The sequence below is a fragment of the Pan paniscus genome, chromosome 10 (genome assembly GCF_029289425.2).
Source record: "Pan paniscus chromosome 10, NHGRI_mPanPan1-v2.0_pri, whole genome shotgun sequence".
Lineage (NCBI taxonomy): Eukaryota > Metazoa > Chordata > Mammalia > Primates > Hominidae > Pan > Pan paniscus.
In genome coordinates this window covers 40,023,665-40,043,467 of record NC_073259.2, presented here as the reverse complement: position 1 = coordinate 40,043,467, position 19,803 = coordinate 40,023,665, and the positions used below count along the sequence as shown (strand labels likewise).

At 54.4% G+C, this 19,803-nt stretch overlaps 1 long non-coding RNA gene across 1 annotated transcript; it reads left to right on the top strand.

Moving 5' to 3' along the window:
* The first annotated feature begins 535 nt into the window (after positions 1 to 535).
* LOC134728478 (uncharacterized) lies at positions 536 to 7,503 on the top strand. The gene is made up of 2 exons (XR_010108913.1): positions 536 to 2,788; positions 3,863 to 7,503. It is a non-coding gene; the product is annotated as an uncharacterized LOC134728478 (long non-coding RNA).
* The last annotated feature ends 12,300 nt before the right edge of the window (positions 7,504 to 19,803 follow it).

Sequence of the window (19,803 nt, the reverse complement as noted above, 5' to 3'; positions counted from 1 at the left end):
CTCTAATAAATAAATATCTGACCATGAAGGTGAGCCTTATGGGCAATAAGTTTCAGGGGCAGAAGAAAGTGCTGTCACTGAGGGTCCTCCCAGGAGACTCCCAGAGGCGGTCAGATAGGAGCTATCCTTGCAGTTTTAGAAAGGCTGAGAGCCCATCAGAGGCCTCCAGGCTGCTAAAGAACCATCCTACGGGTTGTCCTTTGTTTCCCCCAGAACATTGGTCATGGGAGGAATGGGCTCCAGCAGCAGCAGGGTAGCATCACCGAGCACCTGCTCGCTGCCAGGCACCGTGCTGGGAACTAGGAACACAGAGAAGAGCAAGGAGGTCCATGTCATCAAGGCACCGACAGTCTGGATGGGGAAAGAAACCACAGATCTTTACAAAGCAAGGTGAAAAGAACCAAGACTATAGGTACACCTAGGGCACCGGGGGAGCACCATGCACACACCTAAACCTCCCTGGGAAGGGAAAGGAAAGGGTCATGGAAGTCTCCCTGAAGGGGAGGAGTATGGAAACTATAAGCAAAATTATACGCAAATGGTGCCCCTTTTTTCTCCCCACACTCCTCCCAACTGAAGGTGACCTTCCACCCCAACAATAAATCCTTAGCTTCTTAAACTAAGGTTACAGTGGGGTGTCAACACCCCAACCGACTCTCACTCATCCTCAAATGATCCAAATCTGAACTGGGATTCCAGCCAGATATGGGGTGCCTCCCTAACCCATGTGCCCCACAGTCGATCCCACCCTGCCAGCATCATGACCAGACACTCTCTGATTCCTGAGACAGAACAGAGCCTGGGGAACAGGGAGGGGAGCGCCTACTGTCTCCTGGAATTCACATACCCTACAGCCTTCCTCTTTCATGCCCCTGTGTGTGGAAGATGCCCCTGTTCCCCACCGTTCTCCATCTGTGATCTGGCTCCTGCCCTCCTCCTGCTATAGCTGCTCCTCCTCCCCCCTTGGAAGAATGCACCCTCCCCTCAGCTTTCCCTCCACAGAGGCCAGAGCAGGAGGGAGGCTGCATATGGCCCCGTTTTCCTTGGCCTGGGTAGGCTATTTTGGAAGCGAGAACCCTCCTTGCCCTTTCCTCCCCTCTGGGAAGCACCGTCCCTCCCCTCTCCACATTCCCCAGAAGTTCTCAGACTGAGATCCGCCCTACGTGCAGTTATGTGGTGAAATCACTGCTTTCCTCCCCCCGGAGGCGCCAAAGCTTGGAAGGGAGGGTACTCAAACCTTTGATGTAGGCACGTTTCAGAAGGCCCACCTGTCCCCTCTCTCCCCAGCCCCCAGCCTGAAAGGCTGGAGCCCCTCATCACAGCTTTCCTGCCTGGATTAGCTGGGGGTAAGATCAGGTCACACACACTCTATCCCGCTGGGGGCAATCAGGCCCAACCACACTCGGGGACATCTGTCTCCAGCAAATAGGGGGCAATCCCAAATTTGAGGGGTTCTGTGACACTTAAAAGCTTCAAGCAGGAAGCTCTGCAATTTCTCTTGGACCAGGGCCTGTGGGGAGGGTCGCTCAGAAACCCTCGTTTGATGTTGCGCTTTCATGGCTGTGGTTTGATCCAGATGTTCCCCAATTGTGGGATTTTATTTTTGGGAGGGAGGGGCCCTTGGCTATGAAGACATTTCCATCATGTGCACATTTGGATCTGGGCCTGCTGGGCGGGGGTGCTCTTCCAGCTCTCACTAACCCCACCCTTCCCCCTAGGATCATATCCTTTCCCTTCACATCCAGAGAAGAGAAGAGGATCCATAAGGGGGCATTCCCAGCTCCTTGATGGTTTGCTGTGTGACTGTCCAAAAATGTCTCTACATCTCTGTTTTTCTGGCACCATAAGCTGAAGTTGGTTCCCAAAGATGGTTCCCAGGTCATGGGAGGAATAGGACAGGGAATTCCAGAACCAAATTTCTGTCTAAGAAAGAAACAATTATCTAAGAAATTGTGAGTGGAATTGGACTGAACGTGGATGAGTCAGGGCTCTTGAAAAAGAAAGTGGCCGTCCCTCTTTTGAGTCAGTTCTGCAAGAGTGGACAGAAACTTTTCCAGACTCCCAGGCCTCTCTGCTCCCTCAGAGCTTGAAAAGATTAAAGTCATTCCTCCTCAAGGTCTTCAGTGAAACCCTGGAAATCTTTCCTTCAATTTTAAGAGATTACAGTTCTTCCCCTTGTCTAGTCTCTGTCACTACTTGCTGTAGCATGAGGTGGCTTCCCTGGGGGAAAGTGTACCAGTCCCGCTCATTGGTCGTCTAAGACCTCCCAGCATTCCTCAAGACATTTCTGCCTCATGATGTCAGAAGAAGGGCTGTCAAATAGATTTTAAAACCCCAGGCTCGGCCAGGCACAGTGGCTCACGCTTGTAATCCCAGCACTTTGCGGGAATCACGAGGGCAGAAGATCGAGACCATCCTGGCTAACACGATGAAACCCCATCTCTAATAAAAATACAAAAAATTAACTGGGCATCCTGGCAGACGCCTGTAGTCCCAGCTACTCGGGAGGCTGTGGCAGGAGAATGGCGTGAACCCGGGAGGCAGAGCTTGTGGTGAGCAGAGATCACACAACTGCACTCCAGCCTGGGCAACAGAGCGAGACTCCATCTCAAAAAAAAAAAAAAAAGACTTGGCTCCTCACCTGTATTGTGGGAATCCCAGCCTAAATTGGACATGTGGATGTTGAGCAATAGAGGACAGACAAACAAAGGAATCTCCAGACCCTGCAGGACCCAAGGCAGCAGCCCACGAGTGGATCCTAAAGGATTTTCATCAGCCGCAAGTCTGGGTAAGTGGGCTTTTTTTGCGGGGAGGGGAGAAGCAGCCTGGGATGCTTCTTGCAGGAAGAGGAGTTTCAGAGGAGACAAGAGAGGTTAGGAGCCACTGAGTGGGTGAGGAGGGCCTAGCCCAAGAGGCTGGGGACAACCACGAGAGGCAGGCCAATGGGAGAAGAGGGCACTGTTCCTCAGTGGACTAGGTAGAAGGAGGGGTTGGAGAGAGGTGGGCGCAAGGAAGGAAGAAGGAGGATGGGGAGCTCCCCGTGGCTGCCCCACCTGAAGAATTTGAGCAGCTGTTCCCAGCTCCCCCTTGCTCTGTGTAACATCAAGCAAATGCACGGTGGGGGATCAGCTTTTCCTCTGAAGACCTCAGGGCCAGTTCTCAGGCCTCCCCCTCCCTATGGACTTTAATCCAGTCCAGCACAGATGGATCAGGTCATGATGGTGATGGGGGTGGTAGCATTGGGTCTCCCTGGCTTGAATTTTTTCTTATTCCCCCATGTCCTCTCCTCCTTAGGTGATAATTTATCCTTTCGCATGGTCTTACATACTTCACATGTCTATAGCTCAGAGAACTAAGAAGCACTCCATCATTCTTAAGTTGGGCCTTGCTACCTGCAGGCCCCTCCCCTCCCACACTTACCTTCACACGACTGGGGCAAGTGGTTAGCTTCCCCACGGCCCCCCCAGCCCCTCTCCTCTCCAAGACACCCTTCTTATCTTTCTGACTACAATTAGAGCCTCCTCTCCCTGTAGGGGAGTGAGAGGGACAAGGTCAAGGATCCTCACAACTCAATAACCGCTGTAGAGCCTCACCTATCCTGTGTACTCACAGTGACTCCATGCAGGGGACCAGCAACAAGGGGAAAGGGAGTGGGAGTTAGTGTGGGGACAGGGGAGAAGCATGCATCGGGATTCCCTGCCTGGTCTAGTCTGGTCTGGGAGCAGGGCAGATGCTCAACAAGGCATCCCAGGTCTCGGGGAGCGGCTGGCAGTGGTGAAACACCAGCTCTCTCAGGGCACGTGAAAGTTCATGTTTCCCCTCCCTCTCCTCTCTCCCTCCCACTCTTCATGACTGGATCCAGGGAAGGACACACCTGTCACAAGTACTGCCCTCATCTCTCCCTCCCACTCTTCATGACTGGATCCAGGGAAGGACACACCTGTCACAAGTACTGCCCTCATCTCTCCCTGTAACTCCACCTCCACCCCCCATACCCACTTTATCCCTCTGCAGGGTTACTAGAGCTTGACCAAAATTCTCTACTGACCAGAGACAGACAGACAGACCTGTTCCCCAACTTCCAGTGGTGCTGCGCATGGAGACGCTGAGGTGGGACCCAAAGACCTGCTCCCGTCTTCTCTCCTTAGGGACTTGCAGAAGCCCCTTTCTCAGAGTCACCCCTCCCAGGATGAGGTGAAGAGGCTGAAAAGGGAAGGGCCATAATGCTAAGGCTGGGGCAGGGGACAGCGGCGCCCTCCATGCACTCTCCTGATTAGTGCAGGTAAACATAAGGGTTTCCCCCAAATGCGAGGGTTCTGCTTCAGTGCCATGGAAGGCCCCACCAGCACCTGCTGCCCCTCCTGTTCGTCCTCCCTCTCTTCAGCCCCACAATTACCGAGAGCGAGTTGTTGAGGCAAGCTCTACCCCAGGCCTGCGTTAAGAAATTTGGGTGGGATAGGCCGGGCGTGGTGGCTCACGCCTGTAATCCCAGCACTTTGGGAGGCCAAGGAGGGTGGATCACGAGGTCAGGAGATCGAGACCATCCTGGCTAACATGGTGAAACCCCATCTTTACCAAAAATACAAAAAATTAGCCGGGCATTGTGGTGAGCGCCTGTAGTCCCAGCTACTCGGGAGGCTGAGGCAGGAGAATGGAGTGAACCCTGGAGGTGGAGGTTGCAGTGAATCGAGATCGCACCACTGCACTCCAGCCTGGGCGACAGATCGAGACTCTGTCTCAAAAAAAAAAAAAAAAAAAAAAAAAAGAAATTTGAGTGGGAGAATAGAGGTAAGAGACATTTCCTTAGTGTTTACTGCAAACCCTGCCAGGCTAGAGGTGCCATAATCTGCCCTGTATCAGATCCACAGAGTCATCCCACCAAAACCCCCCCCAGGATGTATGTGAGACCACTGGACTCATTGGCACTGGCAAATAAGAAGATGGCCAGTAAGCAATCAACACTGAACGCCCACTGCGTGCTTGGCACGGGGCCAGACTCTGCTGGGGGAGACTGGAGGAAAGGCCCATTTCACTGGTCTTGAGCTCTACATACCATGTTAAGCCAGAGAGGTACATATTACAAATACTGGAGACTCTCATGCTTGAGTATAATCCTATAATCTTATACCCACTCCCATTCAGACATGTGGTCATATGTGAATGTCAAGCACACAAGCTAGACAGAAGAAAGAACTTCCCTAGGTTGTCAGTACTGTAGAGTAAAATCATCAGACTCGAAGGCCTCATTCTCGGAAGGTGATGAACTGGGAGAGCCCCCACCTTGCTGGGCCAGGGGTAAAGTAAGGCTCCTGTCTGAAGGCAGGGGGATGGTTGAGATGACCCCTCAAGATGCTACCCAGGAAAAGGCAGAGAGGTAAAGTTTCCAGTAGAGGGGCATGAGAAGGAGGGGCAGATGGATGGAGGGATGGAGGAGTGCAGGGAGCAGTGCTGGAGAGATGAATGGTCTTGGCTGGACTGATGGGCGAGGCCAAGATGGATGGATGGCGGCTGAAGTTTGTTTACTGGCAGCCCCCAGCCCGCCATCGCCCAGGGGAGAGGAATGGTGGCTGGCACATCAGAGGGCTCTTAGGGAAGCTCATGGAGATGATTTAGATGGGAATGAATCAGCTCCATATGGATTAAGTGTCCCCGCAAATCCCAGATCTTACAGATGAGGGGATGGGGCAAGGGCACTGAGGGGAGGGGAGAGAGTGGGGAAGCAGCGTGGAGCTGGTGCAGGGAAACACGGTCCTGAAGCCAGGGGAAGGGCACCCTCAGAGGGCATGGGGCAGGTCAGCCTGGCACAGATGCAGCCCCTGCCTTGGTCTGTTGATACCACTGTTCCTCTTGCTTGGTACCAAGCTTTAGGAAAAGGCCTCCTTCTCCACACCAAACCAACTGTTGGAGTGTCCTTTCTGAGTCCGTTTTGGTCTGTCTCCTCTTGCTTCTGTCTCTTGTTCTCTCTACATCTTCATCTGTCTTTCATCTTCATTTTTCTGTCCCTCTCACTACCTAGCCTTCTCTGTGTTTCTGTCTCTCTCCTTCCACACTCCCCCGCCACGTCTTTCCGTCTCTTTCTCTAGAGGTATAAATGGTAGAGAGATGCTGCCAGTTTCTCTGAACGTCAGCCTTAGCTCTGCCCTCCTCTCCTGGGGTCAGGTCTAATGCCTCCCTCCCTCTGTACTGTTCTCTCACACAGACCACAAGTTTGGAGGTGGTCAACAGAAGAGGGAAGGTGGTCAGAAAAGTGACTTTTTGGCTACAGAAAGTTATTTGTGTTCCTCTCTGCCACCCTGCCCTCGTGCCTTCAGCTGTCCCTTCTCCCAGTGCCAGAGGAGGCTTGGATTGAGCACCCATGCTCTATGGACAACAGCAAGTTGAGCAGACCTTAACATCATTCCCGGGGAGGCAACGGGTCATCTGCTGGCTGGGGTTATCAAAGGCCCCATCTCCTACTCCTCTCCCATGCCCCACAGTGAAGAGCCCCAGAGCCGGCTGTGGTTATGAAGCCGGCTGCCATGTGGGCGACCTGGAGTCAGAGCACGGGGCAGTCACATATGACAATTGGTTGAAATATCACAGCCACTCTCCCCCCACCCCCACTGGTGATCTATGGGCTGCGTGCCCTGTAAAAATTATTTATCGGGGCCTCAGAGTGTCCTGATTTAGTGCCGCTGCCTCTGGGGCCTTGGGGCCTGCCTGTCCGCCAGAGTCTAAGCGTTAAACGACGCTAAAAAGTTAAACAGCCAACGTTGGGGGCTCACTCGAGGAGGCACCATAAAGCTGTCGGAGCTGCTTAAATCAGGAGCGAGGATTCCCTGGGACGTCTTCTCTCCATACACCGCAAGCCAAGAAGGCTCTCCTTACCCCTCTGCCACTCACCCATACCCAGAAGCCCACAGAGGGCAGGGGACACGTGGGCCGGGGGCCTGGGACAGAGCCCGAAAGGAGGCCACGGATGACCTCCTCTGCAGGGCTTTCTCCAGCAGAACAGGGGCCGCGGCTCAAGAGGGTAGGGGTCATGTTGTCCAGCTCACCAACTCTGGGCAGGGGTCTCCTTGTTCCGGTCCAGTTTTTAAAGACTTCCAACAAAAGGCAATGCCAAAGTCTCTCCCAGGGGCCCCTGGGGAGAAGTTGTTTCCCAAGTCTGTCTCACTTCAATCCACGCTTCTGTGTGTTGAATCCACTGGAACTCAGTGTCTTCCCACTCAGGTTTGGAGGGGCTGTGCTGGCCACACCAGCCTGTGACTTCTTGCCTCCTTTCACCCCTCCACACCCACTTGCGTGGCTCTCTGAGGAACAGAGCCCCACCCTTCCATCACCACCCTCCGCCAACGCACCCCTGGGTGCTGGCATAACACGCAAGCTTCACAGATGGCTTTTCTCAGCTGAAGCCCAGTCCCTGCTGCCACCACCCGGCCGCCGAGCAAGAGGGAAGGTGGGTCTCTGCATGCTGCCTATCACACCTTCTTTCAGCAGCAATAAAACTCACTCTTAAAACCTCCGCTTGGGTCCCTAATATTTGCCTGGCTATATATCTCCGATGATATATGGACAGAAATTGCTCATAAACGGCTATAAAACCTCTTAGTCAAGCCAGGGAGGAGATGCATGAGGGTGGGCATGGCCCGGGCTGCAGGAGGATTGGAAGCTGAGCCACTCTGCTGAGCACCCCAAACTCAACTCTAGATTCCAGGGACCAGTGGCTGGGTGTGGGGCCTGACAAGGGTGGAGGAAGAAGACCCAGAGGAAGATCTTCAAGCTTCTCATGTGGTATTATGGGTCTGTCTTACCCGGGTGCTCCAGGCATGCGCTGTGTGGCCTTGGGCAAGTCACTCAGCCACTCTGTACCATGGTTTCCATCACTAACATGAGGATAATGACACCTACCCAGGCTCCTTCATTAAGTTGTCATGACAATCAAATGATACAAATTGATACAAATAATTTATCAATGCTTTGTAAAGTAGAGAGGTTGCATATATCAGGTGCTACCTCCAGATGGGCACAGTGCATCTTGAAGGCATACTATGTGCTGGATACTTTACTTAATTATCTCTAATCCTGACAACACCTGCCACGTAGGTATTACTGTCATCATGTTGCAGACAAAAACCCTGAGGTTCAGAGAGGTGTTCTCAGGTAGTCAGTGCCAGAGATAGAATTCCAACCCAGGCCTGACTCCAAAGCATCAGAATGAAATCCTGGCAACAGGAGGGATAACAGGTAAGACACTGGGGGGACTTCCAAACAGGGCAGGAAGATGGCTGAAGGAGGCCTTCTGTCCCTGGTCTCGCCTCCCCAGAGTGCAGACCTGTCTGTCTAAGAGAGTCAAGTGGTTCCCCTCAGCCTGTTCCCAGTCACTACACCTGATCACCAGAGGAAACAGCTCCCAAGGTGGAAGGCAAAAACCTGGGGCTTTGTGGGAGGCCAGAGCCCTCCAATCAGGACACCAGGAGATACAGGTGGGCCAGGTGAGGAGAGGCCTTTGTGGGAGCAGGCTATTTAGACTGAGATAGTCCCAGAGTTCCTGGTCCAACCCCCCACCAGCTCCAGTCCCTGACTCTCCCATCTGGTTACCCTCCCTCTCCCTCTGCCAGTCCCTGATGCCTCTTCACTCCACGAGGCCCCACCCTCTTCTTCCCCCACCCCACATCCCCTCTGCTTACCCCCCATTCTCCCTCCCCAACAGTATCCCCCGAGAGCCTGGCTGCTCCTCTGGCTGTTCCACACCCCTTCGCCCACCCATAGTCCCTCCAGTACCTGGCTACTCCTTCCCTCCACCTTGGCTGCTGGTTCTCTTCTCTCCCCAGGTCCCTTCAACCCCCAGCTGTTCCCTCTGTCTGCCCACTCATTCCCTCCCTCCAAGCATCCCCCAGCTCCTGGGTGCCCCTTCCTTTCGTGACCCTGCAGCCCCCAACCTCCCCCTAGCGTTCCTCTGGTCTCTTCTCACCTGCCCTCCAGGACCCGGCCCCTGCCCTACCCTTTGTCCCCTTCTTGTGACAAACCAAACAGTAGGAAGGCCATCCTTGTGCCCCACACCTCTCCTTCCCCAGTGGCTCCCACCCCCAACCCCACTTTTCTTTAAGTTTCCAAATCAACCTTCCTCCAATAATAATGATAAAGCAGGAAGCCGGGCCAGAGGACAGTGCAGATTTTTCTTCTTGACATGGAGTTTCCGATTAAAGGCAAAGGGACATAAATCCTCCCGCGTAATTGCTGTGCTCCAGCTCGGAGCCACTTGGAAGAGAGGCTCCCACCCTCTCTGCCCCTGCCCCTGGGAGCCCCACCCCCAATTTGAGCAGGGCTTGGTCCCCAGAGCCTGGGGGTTGGCTGGGAAGGGGGAGCAGAATATTGCTGGCATGGGCACAGCTCTGGGAAGGGGGTGGGATAAACTTGAGCAGGGCTCTCTGCATTTTCCTTCCAGGGGTCCAAGCCTAGGATAGACTGTGGGCCACGGCCCAGCTCAAAGCACCTTTCTCTGCATCCGGGGAGCCCTTCAGCCCCTCACATCAGAAGCACACTTTACACTTGGACAAAACTTGTTGGCATTTATTATCTTTGTAAGAACCTTGAAAATTATTGAACAGATACCAGATGGAGGAGGGGCCCCAAGAAATGAACAAGTGCAACTCCCCTTGTTTTACAGATGGGGAAACTGAGGCCTGAAAAAAGGACTGTCTGGTGGCAGAGCTGGGAACTTAGAACTTGACATCTCATGCACCACAGAGGGGCTGGCACCGTTTACATCTACTAAATCGTGGGCCAAATAGCTTTCTCCCAAGTAGTTTCCTCACCTGCTAGAGAAGCTTTTTAAAAATTCAAGAATGTTCTCCCCAGAGCGAGACTCCGTCTCAAAAAAAAAAAAAAAGAATGTTCTCCCTCTCCCTCTCCCTCTCCCCTCTTTCCACGGTCTCCCTCTGATGCCGAGCCGAAGCTGGACGGTACTGCTGCCATCTCGGCTCACTGCAACCTCCCTGCCCGATTCTCCTGCCTCAGCCTGCCGAGTGCCTGCGATTGCAGGCGCGCGCCGCCACGCCTGACTGGTTTTCGTATTTTTTTGGTGGAGACGGGGTTTCGATGTGTCGGCCGGGCTGGTCTCCAGCTCCTAGCCGCGAGTGGTCTGCCAGCCTCGGCCTCCCGAGGTGCCGGGATTGCAGACGGAGTCTCGTTAACTCAGTGCTCAATGGCGCCCAGGCTGGAGTGCAGTGGCGTGATCTCGGCTCGCTACAACCACCTCCCAGCCGCCTGCCTTGGCCTCCCTAAGTGCCGAGATTGCAGCCTCTGCCTGGCAGCCACCCCGTCTGGGAAGTGAGGAGCGTCTCCGCCTGACCGCCCATCGTCTGGGATGTGAGGAGCCCCTCTGCCTGGCTGCCCAGTCTGGAAAGTGAGGAGCGTCTCTGCCCGGCCGCCATCCCATCTAGGAAGTGAGGAGTGCCTCTTCCTGGCCGCCATCACATCTGGGAAGTGAGGAGCATCTCTGCCCGGCCGCCCATCGTCTGAGATGTGGGGAGCACCTCTGCCCTGCCGCCCCGTCCGGGATGTGAGGAGCGTCTCTGCCCGGCCGCCCCTACTGGGAAGTGAGGAGCCCCTCTGCCTGGCAACCGCCCCGTCTGAGAAGTGAGGAGCCCCTCCGCCCGGCAGCCACCCCGTCTGAGAAGTGAGGAGCGTCCTCCCTCCTCGTCCGGGAGGGAGGTGGGGGGGTCAGCCCCCCGCCCGGCCAGCCGCCCTGTCCGGGAGGTGAGGGGCGCCTCTGCCCGGCTGCCCCTACTGGGAAGTGAGGAGCCCCTCTGCCCGGCCAGCTGCCCCGTCCGGGAGGGAGGTGGGGGGGTCAGCCCCAGCCTCGCCAGCTGCCCCGTCCGGGAGGGAGGTGGGGGGATCAGCCCCCCGCCCGGCCAGCCGCCCTGTCCGGGAGGTGAGGGGCGCCTCTGCCCAGCCGCCCCTACTGGGAAGTGAGGAGCCCCTCTGCCCGGCCAGCCGCTCTGTCTGGGAGGGAGGTGGGGGGGTCAGCCCCCCGCCCGGCCAGCTGCCCCGTCCGGGAGGGAGGTGGGGGGGTTAGCCCCCCGCCTGGCCAGCCGCCCCGTCCGGGAGGTGAGGGGCGCCTCTGCCCGGCCGCCCCTACTGGGAAGTGAGGAGCCCCTCTGCCCGGCCAGCCGCTCTGTTTGGGAGGGAGGTGGGGGGGTCAGCCCCCCACCCGGCCAGCCGCCCCGTCCGGGAGGGAGGTGGGGGGGTCAGCCCCCCGCCCGGCCAGCCGCCCCGTCCCGGAGGGAGGTGGGGGGGGTCAGCCCCCCGCCCGGCCAGCCGCCCCGTCCGGGAGGGAGGTGGGGGGGTCAGCCCCCCACCCGGCCAGCCGCCCCGTCCGGGAGGGAGGTGGGGGGGTCAGCCCCCCGCCCGGTCAGCCGCCCCGTCCGGGAGGGAGGTGGGGGGGTCAGCCCCCCGCCCGGCCAGCCGCCCCGTCCGGGAGGGAGGTGGGGGGGTCAGCCCCCCGCCTGGCCAGCCGCCCCGTCCGGGAGGGAGGTGGGGGGATCAGCCCCCCACCCGGCCAGCCGCCCTGTCCGGGAGGTGAGGGGCGCCTCTGCCCGGCCGCCCCTACTGGGAAGTGAGGAGCCCCTCTGCCCGGCCAGCCGCCCTGTCCGGGAGGGAGGTGGGGGGTCAGCCCCCCGCCCGGCCAGCCGCCCCGTCCGGGAGGTGAGGGGCGCTTCTGCCCGGCCGCCCCTACTGGGAAGTGAGGAGCTCCTCTGCCCGGCCACCACCCCATCTGGGAGTTGTACTCAACAGCTCATTGAGAACGGGCCATGAAGACAATGGCAGTTTTGTGGAATAGAAAGGGGGGAAAGGTGGGGAAAAGATTGAGAAATCGGATGGTTGCCGTGTCTGTGTAGAAAGAGGTAGACATGGGAGACTTTTCATTTTGTTCTGTACTAAGAAAAATTCTTCTGCCTTGGGATCCTGTTGATCTGTGACCTTACCCCCAACCCTGTGCTCTCTGAAACATGTGCTGTATCCACTCAGGGTTGAATGGATTAAGGGCGGTGCAAGATGTGCTTTGTTAAACAGATGCTTGAAGGCAGCATGTTCGTTAAGAGTCATCACCACTCCCTAATCTCAAGTACCCAGGGACACAAACACTGCGGAAAGCCGCAGGGTCCTCTGCCTAGGAAAACCAGAGAACTTTGTTCACTTGTTTATCTGCTGACCTTCCCTCCACTATTGTCCTGTGACCCTGCCAAATCCCCCTCTGCGAGAAACACCCAAGAATGATCAATAAAAATTAAAAAAAATAATAATAATTCTGTTCTAAACCTTCGAAACTTAAAAATAAATAAATAAATAAATAAAAATAAAAAAATAAAAATTCAAGAATGCTGGATGTTGTTATTCCCTCTCTACAGACTGGAGAACGATGACACTAGAAGTGTGTGGGAATTACCTGAGGTCAAAGGCCAAGGGTGGAGCCTGCGGTCCCTCGGCCTCCTGATTCCACATTCATCCTCTTCCCTTCTCAGGATTTTACACCCAGAGATGCCAATGTCTGGTGACTCCACAGGTTGAACTCAGCCTGGCCTGAAACCAGCCCTCAACCCTTCGAAAGCCACAGAGCGCCCCCGCCCCCACCCCTGGCAGGGACCTTCCCAGCTCTGTTCCTCCCTTCTTTTTATTATTATTATTATTATTGAGACGGAGTTTCACTCTTGTTGCCCAGGCTGGAGTGCAATGGCACGATCTTGGCTCACCGCAACCTCTGCCTCCAGGGTTCAAGCGATTCTCCTGCTGCCTCAGCCTCCTGAGTAGCTGGGATTACAGGTGTGCACCACGCCTGGCCAATTTTGTATTTTCAGTAGATACACCCACCCCCAGGCTCTGGGGACCAAGCCCTGCTCAAATTGGGGGTGGGGCTGCCAGGGGCAGGGGCAGAGAGGGTGGGAGCCTCCCTTCCAAGTATTTTAGGGTTTCTCCATGTTGGTCAGGCTGGTCTCGAACTCCTGACCTCAGGTGATCCACCCACCTCAGCCTCCCAAAGTGCTGGGATTACAGGCATGAGCCACCACGCCTGGCCCCTTGTTTTCCAACCTCCTGCCTATTCTTCTCCTCCGTGAAGCCCTCCTGATTTGAAACCCTTGGCTCCCCTTTTCTTGGTTTCTTCCTGCACTCAACAAGCCCCTCCAGCAATTCCTAAATCAGGTCCTGGTGTGACTCTCTTCTCTCTCATCGGACTAGGGGAACAGGCCTGTGTCTCCTCCCTCTGAACTGCCAACTACTAACCCCCACCATACCCATTGTCTCCACACCACCTCCCACGCCCCCTGAAGACTCAGACCCAAAACAGATCTGTAAAGCATGTGCGTGTGACCATGGGAACCCGGGAGTCCTGTCTCCTCTTCATCCACAGAAATTTCCACAGAAGCCCCACGGATTCCCATTTCAGGTATGAGACTACCATTGCCTCTGGGTTTCCCTGACCCTCCAGGGACAATCTGGCTTGTCCTCCCCCAGAATTCTTCCCTCAGCACCTCAGGTGAGGGGAAACCTTCATGTCCATGCCCTGGGCACCCACCCCTCCCTCTACCACATCAAAGCGCAGTGGGGAGCAAGGTCCAGTGAGGGCTTTGGAGTCTCCAGGAAGACCCCCCTGTCTGGGTCAGCTAGAAGATCAGCTAGAAGATCAGCTAGAAGGAGCTTAGCTGCTCCTGAAGGGGCCTGTGTTGAGCTTCTTGTGCCATGTTTGGGGTGGCTCTGTGGCACTGCCTGGGCTGGGTAGTTCTGGATGTGACTATAGGGATTTGGGGTGTTACTGTAGATTTTGGATGCTGTCGTAGAGTTTGGAGTACAACTGTGGAGTTGCCCTGGAGATTATGGTGGGGTTTTCTGGGCTTCACACTAGGGTTGCTCTGGGATTTTTATAGGGTTACTCCAAAAGGCCACAGGCCTGTGCTACTACCTGGCCCAGAGGAAGGGAGTAAGGCTGTAAAAGAAAGCTAGGGAGTTTGGAGGGGGAAGGACGGAGGTGACCCAGCTTCCTAGAGGAGGGGATAATTTGAAGTTGCAGGGCAGCAAGGCTCTGCTCTACCCCATCTTGGTATTCAAGTCCCAAACCCTGGCCAACAGCCTCCTTTGTTGGCAGTGAGGGGCTGGGAATGAAGAAGGCTGCTTGCTCCCCTGGAGTGATGACAGGCGAGATGCTGTGCACGCCCTGGGCTTTCTGTAGGGAGGAAGGACCAGGCCTGGTCCTGGGCAGCAGTATGGTCCTCCTGGGTGTATGTCCCCAACAATAACTGAGCCCAGAGCTCCCACCTCAGTCTTGGAGCCCTGCCCTGGGTGTTGCTGAGGCAGGGCAGAATCCGGAGGAAAACGACATAGACCCTTCTCCCTGGGGACCCTGAACTTACAGGGATGACAGACCCTAATCTTGGACCCAAGTGAATAGAGAGCTCTTCTTGCAGCTTAATCATGAAAAACTCCCCAAGAGACAGAAGTGTAGAGCCAGGATTGGGCAGAGTCTGAGAAGGGAGAGGGTTCCAAGTAGCAACAGCTGAGGGAAGGTGCAGAGGTGAGGAAGGATGAGGGTAGTTTAGCCCCAGAGACTTGGCGTAGGGAAAGAAGAGTCATTCACTCTTGTATCCATCATTCACTTAGCAAACAATCGAGAGAGCAGCTCTACATCAGCATGGTACCAGGAAACACACAGATGAATTACACAGGCAGGGACAGCAACTGGAGAGGCTTCCAGAAACTCAGTCCTCATCCAGAATACTAGCACCAGCTTCAGAGTTCTCTGGGTCCATGCTAGCTGAGCTTCTACCTCCCCGCCTCTCCAATCCAAAAGAAATCCATTCCCTAGCATTTTACTTCTTCCTCAGAGTCCCACCCCTGCCTCAGTCCTTGCCCCAGACCCACTACTCAAATATGCCATGCTCCTCCCCTCTGGGCAGACCCTGGAGCACCTTCTGGACCACAGCTACAGCAGGAGGGATTGGGGCTAGACATTTTGAGCACCTTCCCAGTGGCAGAGAGCAGTGGTGCTGAGGAGCTGAGCAGAGGGCCAAGGAAGGGATGTGAGCTTGAGTCCAGGCCCGAGATCCTCAGCCTGACTTTGCATCTTGCCGGGAGAGGCATCATTCATCCACCCAGGGGTGGAGATGGGGCAGGGGGAGGGGAACGAAAAACACCCACAGCCCATTAACCTACTTTTGCAACTTCATTAAAACAGAGTCTTCGACATTTTGCCATAAATTGTCTTCTGAGGAGGAAGTCAGATCTCAAGTTCTAGCAGTGAAGCTTCAGAGAAGAGGCTGGGATAGCCAGGTTAGAAGGGACACTGTTTGTGTGTGTGTGTGTGTGTGTGTGTGTGTGTGTGGTCACTGAAAGGTTTTGCAGGCTGGGCCAGTCTGGCTGCCTGTTGCAGGGGTGTGTGTGTGTGTGTGTGTGTGTGTGTGTGTGTGTGTGTGTGTGTGGTCACTGAAAGGTTTTGCAGGCTGGGCCAGTCTGGCTGCCTGTTGCAGGGTTTCCTAGGTGGCAGGCCACTGGGTGAGGGGCAGGGAGGGAATTTTATATACTATTGTATCATTGCTGCCCTGAATCTTCACAGCTTCCTGGAGTCCCACAGAAGCTCTTCTCAGCCTTTGAGGCCTCCTTCAAGAAGCCCTGTTCTTTGAAGCTCAGGAAACTCATTGAAAAAAAAAAAAAGAAATCCTGTTCTGCCCCAAAGCCCCTTCTGCAAGGTGTGCACTGAGCGTTAGGCTTCCCAGCACTGAGTACAGCAGACCCCAGCAGCCTCCAGAGAGCCTGAGACCAGCACCGCCCTTGCTAGACAGGTGGCCTGGTACAGTGGAAGGAGCACTGGCTCACAGGTCAGCAGGGCTGGGTCCCAGTCCCCTTACATGAGTAGTGACTGAGGGCCCAAGCCCTGGAGAGGGACTGCCAGGGTTCAAATTCTGCCTTTGCCATTTAAGGACCTCAGCCAAGTTATTTAACCTCTCTGTGCCTTAGTTTCCTCATGGGAATAACGATAGTTCATAAAGTTATTGAGTCTTAAATGGGATGGCCCATGGAAAATGCATAGCGGCCAAGCACAGTGGCTCACGCCTGTAATCCCAACACTTTGGGAGGCCAAGGCAGGTGGATCACTTGAGGCCAGGAGTTTGAGAACAGTCTGGCCAACATGCTGAAATCCTGTCTCTACTAAAAATATAAAAATTAGCCAGGCATGGTGGGACATACCTGCAATCCCTGCTACTTGGGAGACTGAGGCAGGAGAATCACTTGCATTGAGGAGGCTGAGGTTGCAGTGACCTGAGATCACACCACTGCATTCCAGCCTGGGCGACAGAGTGAGACTCCATCTCAAAAAAAAAAAAGAAAATGCATAGCACTTAGGACCTGGCACATCCCTGGGGTCAAAAAACACGGGCTATTGTTGTCATTATTACGTACTTATTTACTTAGGGTTCACAGGCCTGACAAGAACCTTTGAAGTTCAGGGAATCTGCTCATCTGGCTTTACCCATGAGGAAGCTGAGGACCAGAGAAGGGAAGTGACTTGGGTCGGAATCAGAGCTTCTTTTCCCAGACTTCCTTCCATCCAACCAAGGGTCTTCCCCCAAGAGGTCCTCTCTGGGCCTTAGTTTCTTCAATTGTGCAGTGAAGGGATTAGAGTAGATCAGGAGTTTCCTTTTTTGTCATCATCATTATTATTACTATTATTATTGTATTATTATTATTGCCTTAGAACTTCTTTTCAAACAATCCTCACTTAGAATCGCACTATGCAAAAGTGGACTAGATCTGGAGAAAACTGCAAGAGCAGGAGGTGGGATGATCTAGAGCCCCTCTACCCCAGCAACAACCTCAGAGGCCTGTCAGAGAAACCCTGGGAGGTCACAGACCCCAGGTCAAGACCTTGGCCGGGGTGATGTCAGGGCTTCCACCACTGGCACTCTAGGAGGCTGGTGCCCCCAGAAGACCAAGAACTCTCCAAAGCCACACTGGGAGAAGAGGAGAGGCCTTAAGAAGGGCTTCCTGGGGACAGGATTATCTTGACACCCTCTCTATACAGAAAAGGGGTGGAAGAGGCAGGGATGCAGAAGAATGGTCCAGAGGGCCTCTGCGGAGCAGCTTGTTCTACCTGTCCAGGGATCCCACACCTGATGTGCCTCCACCTTCTCTCTGCTTCCCAGTTCTGAGCTGCCTGCACTCCTGCCATAGTTGCAGCCCAAGAAAACATGGCCATAAAATAGACATTTGCTTTAATTGTCACTTGAAGGGGCAATTTAGCACAGGCTATTTGCAAGCTGTTGGAGTTCTTTACGAGGCTTTATCATGTTTTCCCAAAGTGCTCCCCTCTAAGCGAATTCCCAGGTCAAAGTTCACACGTAACTATTTAGGGGGAAGAGGGAGCATGGGAGATTGTACAGACTGGAGAATATATATATTTTTTAGGTCAGGTCAAGAGTGGCTGAAAAATAAGAGCAAGAGAAAGCCAGGCCGGCCTCTGATTGAGGCAAGTGCTGTGTGACCTTGCCCAAATATTTTCCCTCTCTGGGCCTCCTGCAAGCAAAGGCCAGTCTCAGTGGTAAAAATGAAACATGTGACTCAGCCCCAGCCTCTAGGGCCCTCACCCTTGCAATGACCCAGATGCTGTGTATTTGCAGCCAAATCACACTCAATGAGTCTTGACTTGTACTCTCTGGTTTGGATCTCTCTAGCTCTTCCCTCCCGCCAACTACCGCCCCCAGCAAACTGCTGATCCTTCCCTGCCCTCAATTTCCCCCACTTGGTTTCTTCACTTGTTTTCTGGGGTCCTTCTTCCCTAGGAGAAAGGGCTAAATTTTGCTAGACCTCCCAGCTGCTCCAAGGAGGGGAAAAGTCACCAACTCCACCTCCTTCCAAAGTTCATGTGGTTTCCCCCCTCGATTTTCCCACAGTCCTTCCCCTCTTCCCTCCAGAGCTCTAGGCTGAGTGGCATCAGTGGGAACAAACCTCTCACACTGTAAACAGAGTGGCTTTCCTGAGGCTGGATGCAAGGTCCTTGGAGATCACACAGTGGGCAGGGGCTGGGAAGCTGGGACCCTGGGGCACCTTGAACATACACCAGTTCCCCTTCGGCTCCCTGCAAAGAAAATTTCCCACCTCTAAGGCCTTATGGAGACTGGGACATGGGTTTGGGGGTACACTCTGAGGCCTGCATCCAGTGCTCTCCCAAGGGTGACTTGGGAAGTGGGGGTGAGCCAGAGGTCATAATGTAGAATAGGGGTCTCCCCTCACTCAAGACCCCACTCCCTTCCTCATATTTCTGAGGAACTTTCCTGGCCTCCACGGACAATTCCAGCCTCAGTATTCCCAGGGAAGGGTAATGAGGCAAGTGGGACATTTCTCAGGCTGGGAGAGACCCCCAAGGTCAGGGTCAGATAGAAGGCAGGATGTGTGGGAGGAAGAGGAGTCAGGAATATGGGAATCTGGGGTGGTGGGAAATCCTGTGGTTCCTGAAGCAGCAACAACATTTGCAAAGGAGACTCCACCAGAGGAGCTGCCTGGAGGCTCACTGAGGCATTCTGCAGCCCAGACCCACCCGTAGACTGCCAGTCAGGGACTGCACTCAGGCCTGATACCAAGCCACTGGGGCTGATGTGAAGGGAGGTGAGTACAGGTTCTCCCAGGCAATTATCAAGAGGAAAAGAAACAGAGCAGAGACCATTAGGGAAGAAATGAGAAGGGAGAGGGGCCCCAGACACAATTCTCCAAATAAGTCCTTCTGTGTACTGTGTGTGAATTAAGCTTCTGCCTACCTAAAGTCCAAAGGAATCTTGTAACGTCAATCCCATTTTTCATATAAATAAATAGAGGGTGCAAGAGGCAAAGGAAGTAGCCCAGATCACATGGGCTACAGATCAAATGGGCCTGGCCATTTATCTAGTTACCACCCCCTAGCCTCCTCACCTGCTGTGTTGTAAGGGGCTACCTATGCATCTATTTACATCTGGCTGTTTGTCTCCATTCTCACCACCACAAAAACAGAATCTCAGAGTAAGGAGGTCCAACCTCCCCATGGTGCAATTAGGGAACTGATGCCCAGAGAAGGGAAGCTGCTTGCTTAGGGTCACAGAGCCAGAAGAATCAGGGCAGGGACTTAAACCAATTCAGAAGGCTGCTCTTTCCTAGAGCCAGGTTCTCAACTATTTACATACACAGATGTCAGACACCATATTAGGCACCAGGGAAATAAAGATGAATGAGTACAGGCCCTGCCTTGAGAGGCTCAGAAGTGAGGAGACAGGCTCCCCCGACCCAGCCTGTAGAAAGACATCCTCCAAATGCCAAGGACCACATGCTAAGAAAGAAGTTGCTCTAAGCTGGGGAAGTCAAAAAGGCCACCTGGAGCGGGTGGGCCTACAAAATGATTAGAGGTGTGAGTGGGAGGAGGGCACTCGCTCTGGTGATCCAGGCGGGAGGAAATGTAAGTGCACAGGAATAGTCCTCTTGGGGAAGACACTCCTGTTGGAGGATTATGGGAGACAAGGCTGGAAAGACAGGTTGGGAATAGACAGACCAGAGAAGAACCTGAGTGCTGGCTAGAGGGTCTGAGCTTCACTCCATGGGCACTGGGGAGTTATGGAAGGTTTCTGTCTGGGGTGACGGGGGATCCATGCAAAGGGACTTACTAGGAAATTTACTCTTATAAAGTAGGGTAATAAATTAGGGAGCAGCTTACAGGGCAGACTTCCTTGGAAAAAACCTGAGGCATCAAGCATGTCAATGCGTCTGTGGGTTGCCTCTTGGGGTGACTGTGGTGTGAGTGTGTGTGTGTGT